Source organism: Nannospalax galili, unplaced genomic scaffold (genome assembly GCF_000622305.1).
Source record: "Nannospalax galili isolate Female #2095 unplaced genomic scaffold, S.galili_v1.0 scaffold461, whole genome shotgun sequence".
NCBI lineage: Eukaryota > Metazoa > Chordata > Mammalia > Rodentia > Spalacidae > Nannospalax > Nannospalax galili.
Genome location: NW_008349975.1, coordinates 4,281,188 through 4,282,475, shown reverse-complemented (window position 1 = coordinate 4,282,475; position 1,288 = coordinate 4,281,188). Strand labels below are relative to the sequence as shown.

General features: G+C 50.1%; 1 long non-coding RNA gene across 1 annotated transcript in view; it reads right to left on the bottom strand.

Moving 5' to 3' along the window:
* The window catches only part of LOC115072700, a 61,121-nt gene that overhangs the window by 58,790 nt on the left and 1,043 nt on the right, over positions 1 to 1,288 (bottom strand). The gene's annotated exons all lie outside the window — the stretch shown is intronic.

Here is a 1,288-nt window from a genome sequence, read left to right as displayed (position 1 = left end):
TCCTGGGTGACCATGATGGAGACTTTTGGTGGGCAAGCATGAGGCTTTCTCACCAAGAGGGGCCTAAACCAGGATGGGGGCTCCTCTGCCAGATTCTGCCACAAAAGGATATAGGGGAGTTGATCCGTGTGGCCCTCTGGGTCAGGCCGGGTAATGACAGCCTTGACCTTGCTGATGGTGTCCAGGGAAAGGGACCCCTGGGTCGGCCAACCTGCTCCAAAGGTGGGCCATTCAGTTGAGCAGAAAGTGCCAAACTTACCCTTCCTGATGCTAGGGCTCAATTTCAAAGCCCGTTCCTTCACCTCCTAGAAGTGAGAGAGGATTAAACTTTTAGGAGTGGCCTGAGTCTGGCCCATGGTAGAGGTTACAGAAGAGAGAGAGAGAGAGAGAGAGAGAGAGATGAAAAGGGAGAAGTAAAGATGCCACTCTAAACAATGATGGCCAGTGAGTGTGCTTGTGGACGGGTGCCTTCCTTTGCCCAGTTTTTCTTCTGCGGGGGACGTGAATTTATCTGGGATTCATGCCTGGGACCCCCTTATCCTTTCACGGGAGTCTTTTAGCGGCGAGCGCCCTGTGGCTCTTACTTGCTCGACCCGTGCCCGCGGGGCTTTTAGTGGCTAGAGAGAAAGGAAGATATAGAAAGACCGTCCTGTCTCCACCCGTGTGGGCAGTCGGGATCCACCAAGAGGGCTAAGAGCCTTTGGTTTACGTCAGGGAGTGGCCCTGACCAGAAAAACCTCAATTGCTCCTTCGCCTTTAACGGTCCCTCGCGAAGACTGGATCAAGAATAAAAGAGACAGAAAAGACAGAGAAAGTTAAAATAGAGAGTGTAGAGAAAAATACAAAACTAGATGTTTCCTTAAAATGCTAATATACTATTAAGTGCATACACACCGTGTTATATCACATTCAAATGGACTGGTCCTTCTTACACTCAGACACATACAGCACTCACCATTCTTGCTTTCAGGATCCCCAGATACAGATACAAACAGACAACAGAAAACCTCGGCGAGCTCTCTGATTCAAAACTGAAAGTACAGACCGGGAGGGGAATAGCCAAGCCAATTTCCCTTCTCCCAAGGTGAGGAGACACTGTTTTCCTCACTTCAGATCACCCTGGTCACTAGGGCCAGAGTGCTGGAACCTGGGGTCTCTGGGCACGTCTGCCACTCCCCTTGGTTCCCAGAATACAGACTTACAGGTCCTGTACAGGCACAACTGTTCAGACGGAACATTCCCAGAGCAGAAAATGACTGACAGACATTAAGACCAAGACAAACCACAA